Source organism: Meles meles, chromosome X (assembly GCF_922984935.1).
Source record: "Meles meles chromosome X, mMelMel3.1 paternal haplotype, whole genome shotgun sequence".
Classification (NCBI taxonomy): domain Eukaryota; kingdom Metazoa; phylum Chordata; class Mammalia; order Carnivora; family Mustelidae; genus Meles; species Meles meles.
This window is the reverse complement of record NC_060087.1, coordinates 79,076,216-79,084,372: the sequence shown is the minus strand read 5'-3', so window position 1 is coordinate 79,084,372 and position 8,157 is coordinate 79,076,216. Positions and strand designations below refer to the sequence as shown.

Below are 8,157 nucleotides of genomic sequence, written 5' to 3'. Positions count from 1 at the left end.
AACAATCTGATGGAAATCCTAGGGCAACCAACAAAGCACAGTCAGGACCCTAGGAACTGGAAATTTACCTGTTAAATCAGAAACCATGGTTGTTTCACTGTCTCTAAAAAAGTCTCTCTCATCTCTATCTTTCTGACTCCTCTCTCTCTCTCAACTCCCTTCTCTGCTTTCATATGGCCCAATTTGGCTGAAAGAGCATTCAAATCAATCATTCACCCATTTTCCAACTATATCTATTTATCTTATTTCAAATTCTTGAGACAGAGCAATGTGTTAACTCATGGATTGCCATCTTGGGGTATGTCTAATCAGGCATGTCTAGGGGTAGGAGAGTGGAATGAAAAGTCACTGAAGTATTTCATTCTTCTGAACAGGACTGGTTATGTTAAAAGAAGTTGGACTTGGGCAAACAACTCAATTAATATGGCATCCTTGGTGCTCTCAAAACATGACCTTCAAGATGAAACAAACCATGAATTCATGAGTTTCTCTTTTACCAAATGAAATAAGCCTGAAAAGCATGGCATTACACAGTTATTGGTTTAGGCTAACTTTGACATCTAAATCATTCTCAGCATGCCAATCACATTATATCATCATCAATATCATTTTTATGATAAAAACCTTATAATCCAACCAGTAAGATTCAATAGTTCATTGGTTAGTCAAAGTGATTGAAGCAATCATTAAAATATGTTGTATAGCTTAAATATCTTAACAACTATTTTTGGTAAGAGATTGATTACTGGATAACCTCTCCCTTTTAGAACCTAATATATAGATTCCATGTTTTTTTTGTTGTTGTTTTGTTTTGTTTTGTTTTTTTCTGTCCTCTAGCTTTTTCCTTAGGTATGCGTCAACTTTTGGAGTTTTGTGCACAAGCCACATCCATAATAATCTCCAGTTCAGTTCCTTTAAAGTAGAATAAAAACTTAAACAGACTTATAAGAGAAAGTGACAAAATATGAGATTTATTTTGAAATAATTATGATGTAGGAGTGAGTGGGGTATAGCTGAAATAAGAATGGACATGCATGGGTAATTGTTGAAGTTGGATAATGAGAATATCATTCTAATTATATTTGACTCTAATTTTAGATATGTTTGGAATTTTCCATAAAATAAAAAAGAGGGGCACCTGGGTGATTCAGTGGGTTAAAGCCTCTGTCTGTGGCTCAGGTCATGATCCCAGGGTCCTGGGATAGAGCCCTGCATCAAGCCCCTTATCTAGCTCTTTGATGGGCAGGGTGCTGGGTTTCTCCTCTCTCTCTGTCTGCCTCTCTGCCTACTTGTGATCTCTGTCTGTCAAATAAATAAAATTCTTTTAAAAAAAAGAAAACATGAAAGAATCTGAATGTAGAATCTCTTAATTATTATAATTTCCCCCATCTTTTATTTTTCTCTCACCTACACCTAATTTGATGGATTCTTTTTTTTTAACACCCTGCCTTTTCTAAGCCTTTCAAAGGCATTTAATCTAGATTTCAATGAAGCAACGACTCACTTTGAATTCATATTTCATCAGTTTACATAATAATTAATTAAATCATATAATCACATCATTATATACAACTGGTATAAATAGATTTGGAACAAAACCAACTAACTTTCACTAAGTGTACAACACAAATGGTGGAAGTATCTGGACAAACTAGACACTTCTAAACACACAGGCAGTTAGTGTGCTTTGGCCATTGGTCACTGGGTTTTGCTCTGTGTCAATTAACCTAGCAAGCTGATTAAGTGGAAGTTCACTGAGAGAATCTACTGTGTTATTACTGTGATTATTATTATGTTTTCTTACATTTTTCAAAATAAATTCTAACTTAATTAATCCTCTTTCATGATCTCAAACTTGGGCTAGTTGAAGACTTATGCTTGCTGCAAATGACCTTCTGGAGTGTAATGGAGGCAATGGGTGCAGCTATTTCAACTGCTTATGTTTGGCAAAAACAGGGGTTGGGGAGTGTTTCAATTCTATATTCTTATTGCCATGTTTTTCTGCTTTCTCACAACTCTGATTTAGCTTGGTTATTTAAAAAAACAGAAGTTGGGTTGCTTTACAGACATTGGCTTTGGCAAGAAACCTGATTACAATTGCTAAGCCTCCTAGTAGCAATATCAAGGAATTAATTAAAATGTTGAGACCAGGGTATCTACCCAGAGAGATAAAGAATGAATGTAGTGTAGTCCACAGCTCTAAGTTTCTGCATTTGTTGAAATACCTTCAGGAAGTAATTCACTTATTTCACTCTGCAGGGTGACAAAAGGTGATACAACACAACAATTTTTTTTTCTTAATGATCACACTACAGGAACCAAAATTCTTTCTTTCTCTTCCTCCCTCCATGACACCTCATAAAATTGCTTCTAGAATGAACTAGTCATGCTTTGGAGTTTCTTTTGTCAAATTCATAGCTGCAGATGTTGGAGAGGACTGTTTTCCCTTTGTTTAACCACTTTAGTATGGCTAACTCATGAACACACAGGAGCAAGGCAATCTGCTCCTCAATTTTCCATCTTGGGTATACAGTAGCAGCATACATTATGAGTCATGCAGAGTCCCCTCTTTAGAATGTGTGCTTTTAGCTCAGAGGGGCTAATAATCAAATTAGGCTGCAAACAAATGGCAATTTATAATGCTGAAACTAATGAAAGGTCAAAGAACTAAACTCTGCAAGGAATTTTAATTATCCGGTTCTTTTTGACTCCACAAGAACGTTTTTTAAAGGAACACTGCCACAGTATTCAACTGGTACTTTTAGTTTAATTAAAATGATTTACATAACCTATTACATAAATGGAAAATACACACTTTCTTTCCAAGTAAAACAGGGATCTAAAATATTCTCTTCAAGTTTGGAAAGCAAGCACTGTCTTGGTTTGATGTTCAATTAGAATACCTTTCATGGAATCTTTTGATTCCCATAACGCTGATGAATAGAGAAATACAGAACCTCCCTACAAGGAAAATCTCTAGGCTGAACAGACTATAGACAGTGAAGAACTATAACAAACAAAAGGACAATAATTTTTTCTGTCCTTGTTTCCTGTGCCATTTCACTTATTTTTTACTTCTTTTTTTCCCCCAGTTTGTTTGTGTTTCTTGATGCCATGATACTTAGGGCTTGACCACAGAGTTCTGCACTGGGTACAACTGTTACTTCTGCTGCTGCTTCTTGGTCTTCAACTTCTTCCATGCTTGCATGGCATGTGTTTTCTTGGTCTGAAGATCCAGAAGCTTGTACTTCTTGCCCTTGTAGAATTTTCTGAGTTTCATCTTCCTGAGTCTGATTAATAATGGTGAGAATACAGGCAATAGATTTGCAAACAACTCAAATCTTTGGATAACTTGGATGCCATAATGCTCGTCAGTTTGGTGACATGCAGCTGGTACTACTCCAACTTTGGGTCATCCAGCTGTTTTAGCAGCTCCTTTTTCTTTCCAGAAAGATCTCAAATTCTAACCTTGTCAATGGCTACACAAGCCATCATCATCTGCTCTTAGAAAAACAGCTTTTTTTTTTTACTTCTTATTTGCACTTCACTCTGTTACATGTACATCCATGCACATGGATGTTACCACCACAACCACCACACCCACCATTTCTGCAAGTCAAAATGCTCTTCTTCTTTCATGGTCTAACTTCTTTTTGGTCTGTGTTTGAGGTGGGTTTGTTTATTTTTGTTTGTTTGTTTGTTTGGAGGGGAATGGCAAAATCAATTAACCAAAGAAAACTACACTATCAACTAAATATGGAGTCTCTTGTGCAAAAATAAAAACAAAAAGCTGTTATCCTTAAGCTAGAGAAAAGATTAGTTCAGAGATATTGGACATGTTAGCATCAATAGACTGTGATCACTGCTGCTCTAGAAATGCTTTTGTTACTAGGGTGGTTAATTGTTCATAAGTAATATTCACCCATGAAGCTTATTTAAAGCCAAAGAATGCATATGGGCAGGGAGTTTTCTTTCTTTTCTTTTTTTTTTTTCAGGGAGTTTTCTTTCATCAATAACTTTGTCAATAAAACAGCAAATGGGACACAAGAAAATCGAGCATATCCATATAATCAGAACAGCTAGACAACTAGCCCAGAGCATTGAAAGGTCTGGGTTTTTAACTAGATGCCCTTATTGTTGAAAAAAAAATGTTGAAGTATGAAAGCAAATCCCACAAGGGAAATTGGACTAATGCAAATAAAAACTTTCTTCCTCAAAAGGAAGACAAAATCTAGAAATTCTTCTGCTAAACTTGTTATCATCACATCATGACATGTGACATTGCTTCATTGTTTAAATTGCTAGCTTATTGCTTTATGAGGCAGTGTAGCTTAAAGGCTAAGACCATGAGCCATAGAGTCAAACCAAACCCCAGTTCCATCACTTACTAGCCACATAGTCTTGGTTAGGTCACTTCTTTCTTTATAAGCCTCAGTATCCTCATTTGTAAAACTGGGATAGTAGCAAGAAAACAAGAGTCCAGGCTTTGGAGCCAAAATGCCTGGTTTCAAATCCTCTGCTCCACCACTTGCTAGCTGTGTGACCTTAAGGAAATTGCCCAACTTTTCTATAGCTCAGTTTCCCTTCTTAATAAAGCAGGTCCTATTGATTGTCAGAACCTCACAGGGTCATCATGAAAATTACAGAATATCTAAAACATTCGATAAGGGCTTGATAAATGTAAGTCATCAGTACCTACTGATGAGGGAGCAGGAGGCTGGCTGAGGACAAAGCAAAAGCTGGCACCTTGTACCCCTTCTCCATCCACTTCCCTCAGTAATATGTGTAGCATTCCTCAGGCACCCCTGACCTCCATAAAGGAGAAACAAATAGCTAACTTGCTTGCAAGACAGGAATCTCCCAACTATCTTGATGTTAATAGCTTCCCAAAAGACAACATTGATCAAGCCAGAAGACCTCCTGGATACTCCCAGCACCTTGTAGGCCCTCTTTAGCATATGAAAACTCCATTGAAACCTCCCTTCCCCTCACCTTCCCCCAACTGCAGGGTACATAACCTGCCATCCCTCACAACCCAGGGCAGCAGCTCTTTCTGCCCACGGGTCCTGTCGCCATGCTTTAATAACCCACCATTTTGCACCAAAGATGTCTCAAGAATTCTTTCTTGGTCATTGGCTCCGGACCTCAGCCCACCGAACCTCACCTAGGTTCTAGAACTTCATCACCTACCTTCAAATATTGTTGGATGAAATGACTAAATGAAGATAAAGCTTTTAAGCATAGTAAGTGTTCAATAAATGCTTTCTTTTGTTACATATTTTCCTTTTGACTCTTCAACTAGTTGTTAAATACCTAGAGGACAGGTCTTCTATTTTTTTTTTTTCTTGAAACTATATTGTTTAGCACCGCATTACATGCAAATAAGAGTGGCTCAACTGTAGCCAAAGGAAAGAGTAAAGAAACAAGCCCTCATGCAAAAGTAGAAACTCAAATATCCAAACTGTAGACTCACAGGCCATGAAAAGATTGAATTTATTTAAAAATCATGGTACAGGTCAGATAATATTTTGACAATTTATAAATATCAAGAAATAATTTGGCATTCAATTTCTTAATTGTGTAGGGGAGATAAAATCATTTTCTTTCTATACTTCTAGGTTTGTGGCTACATGCTAAAATTTGATGATCAGGATTATATTATGGCAATTATTGAAGAAGGTGGAACCCTCTTATATAACAGCTGTGTAGGTATAGAAAAGCAGAAAGAAAAAGTAAAAAAAAAAAAATTAGTTGAAGGAGCTAATCTGCCCAGACCCAAAGAGTGAGGCTGCAGCCTGGGAAGTAAACACTGTAGTTAATTAAGGCATTTTTTTAAGATTGATTTTATTTATTTGTTTGTTTGTTTGAGAAAAAGAGTACAAACAGAGGGATGGAGAGGAAGAAGGAGAAGGAAAGAGAGCATTCCAGGCAGACTCCGAGCTGAACATGATGAAGTTCTAGAATGTAAGTGAGGTCCAGAGCTGAAGGCCAAGAAAGAATATGTCTCTGGTGCAAAAAGGTGATTTATTAAAGCATGGGGACAGGATCCATAGGCAGGAAGAGATGCTGCCCCTGGGGTTGTGAAAGGTGGCAGGTTATGTATCATGGAGCTGAGGGAGGTAAGGAAAAGGGAGGTTTCAATAGAACTTCCATATGCTAAAGAGGACCTGCAAGATACCAGATACAGAGGCCTTGCCATTGTCAAGGTCATTTTTCCCTTTTTAACAAGCTATTAACATTAAGATAGTTGGAAGAGTCCTAAAGAATGTCACGTATGTCCCACCCAGGAATGGGGGTGGGGGAAGGTTGCAAGGTGTCACCTTTTGCTTTGTCCCAGCCAGACTTCTGTTCCCTCATCAAATAGAGCTTGACTCAGGGTTCAATCTCAAGACCCTGAGATGGTGACCCAAGCTAAAACCAAGAACCAGACACCCAACAACTGAGTCACCCATGCACCCCATAATTAGAGCATTTTAATATCAGAGTAAAAAAAAAAAAGAAAAAGGAAAGAAGGAAGAAAGAGGGGGAGAGAAAGAGAGAGAGAGAGGGAGAGAAGTAGGAAGAAATAAAAGAAAATGAAAGAGAATCAAAGGCATCCAGGAATGAAAGAACTAAGATTCAAGGAAGAAAGGGACAGGTTTACAAGAAAAGGTAAAAGGGATTTAAAATGTGGCTTTACTAAGCAGGGATGTGATAACAGTTTATAAATGTTTGAATCATACACTAAAAAGAGCAGGAGGAATTTGTTAAGTAAGGACAAGAAGGGATAGTATTTAAGAGAATGTAATCTCTTACACATTACCAAATTCTCATTCCATATAACTCAACCTAAAAATTTCTGTTCTGTATATTGTATGCACCTTTTGCCCTAAGGGATGTACTCTGATCTTCTCCTTCCCAAAAGAGGCTTGAGCATCACAAACATCATTAATGTCTGTCTTTGTTCACACACACTCTTCTGAAGGGGAACAGAATATGTCACCTGAAAATGTACCTCTTTAACATAAGGATTATTTTGAGCTGATTACTTTAGAATCTGCAGACACAGAAGAATCTCTGAAAACAGAGTAGAAGTTGCCCTTTTGTTAGGGAAATTTACATTTATAAGGGAAATCTCCATTTGTAAGGGTCTCTCTCTCTCTCTCTCTCTCTCTCTCTCTGAGGAAGATAAGGATAGGATGACCATAAATTGTGGGAGAATTTTACCAAAGGAAAAGGCACAGCTTAAATCTGCATAACAAACATTACCCTTATTTACTGAGCTTTTCCTGGTAACCTCCCATAACTGCCCCTCCACCCACCCTGACATTTTTTTTCTCCTCTTTCGATAAAGATGATATTTAAAGTGGTAGTTTGGTCCATTTGGGAAAATTTTACTTGCTGTTCCTAGGTCTCTCCCCATGTATACAGGAGGTATACATTTTACCAAACATCTGTTCCTTTTCTCATATTAATCTGTGTTTATTACAGATGGGGTCTCAGCTAAGAACATAGAAGGGTAGAGAAAATATTTTTCCTCCCTTTCACCTCCTGGGAGTTACCCAGGCCAGTGTGACTGTCATGACTTCTACATCCTTTCCAAAATTAGAGCCTAGACTCCCACTTCCCCAAGAAAAAGACCATAGGTCTAGTGGCCTCAGTACATTAGGGGCATTAAAGAAGAATCTTCATTGAAGGTGAGAAGACCTCCATTTTGAGGAGCTGAGAAACTGATTGGCAACAGGGCCATACTCTGGCAAAACTGACAGTAGTAATAATGAATGGTAGTCAGAAGAAAGGCAGGCAGGGACAAGGGGACCCATCCTAAGAGGAAACCACACTTAGAAGGATTTTACACCATTTTACAGCCCTCCACCCTTTACCACATGAACAACTACCTGATAGGTAGATGGGCATGTGGAAAAAAATCTGATTGGGTGACAGGTGCATGAAATTTTTATCAGATTAAAACATCCCACTAGGCCATAAAAACCCCTAGGCTTAGAAACTCCAGTGGGAACACTCTTGGGTCCCCTTCTTTGGGAGCTTTGTACTATTGATCAATAAACTCTCCTTCAGCAATCTTTTGTTCCACCCCCAGCTCCTGATTTCCACACATCTCATAAAATATAAGGAAGTCCTCCCCATAAGAGGATAAAAGGATCAAATAAGCAGCAT

The 8,157-nt window shown here is 37.9% G+C and overlaps 1 pseudogene; it reads right to left on the bottom strand.

Moving 5' to 3' along the window:
• Positions 1-3,121: 3,121 nt before the first annotated feature.
• Positions 3,122-3,492, bottom strand: LOC123934691 (annotated as a pseudogene).
• Between the last annotated feature and the right edge of the window lie 4,665 nt (positions 3,493-8,157).